We start from the raw sequence: 545 nt of genomic DNA, 5'->3' as shown, positions 1-545 counted from the left end.
TTTTGGTTATCACCATTCGTGGGCATAAACCAAATATTTATACCAACCTTCCCACCGTACCGTTGACTCCCACATGTTATAAGTCAAACAAGTTTTCATCCTAATTTTGTGCATTAATTTTATCAAGATTTGTCATTATCTATCTGATAACGAAAAAGAAATTATCAATCAATGTTCTAAATATACAAATATAATATCTTTAATTTGAATATATATAGACTACTTTTATTTGATTAAGAAAAAAATATTTTTTGTTTATTTTTGTTTGCATTAGAAATTGAAAAAGAATTACCATAAAAAATTGTAATCAATGTCCTTGAAAGTATTGGTTAATAAACCTCTCATCGAAATTACATTAAAATTGAAGACAACAAATTTTTAAACAGGTAGTAAATAGCTAAATTCTTATTAAAAAAAACAAAAACGAATAGCACTTGAATTTGACTCTTAAAAAGTGCTATTATCATTAAGTGGGAGATTAACTGTTAACTATTCTATTTTTTAAAATAAAAAATATTATTTATGTATTAAAAAGTCAGTTATTA

Source organism: Arachis ipaensis, chromosome B05 (assembly GCF_000816755.2).
Source record: "Arachis ipaensis cultivar K30076 chromosome B05, Araip1.1, whole genome shotgun sequence".
Taxonomy (NCBI): domain Eukaryota; kingdom Viridiplantae; phylum Streptophyta; class Magnoliopsida; order Fabales; family Fabaceae; genus Arachis; species Arachis ipaensis.
This window is presented reverse-complemented; position numbering follows the sequence as displayed.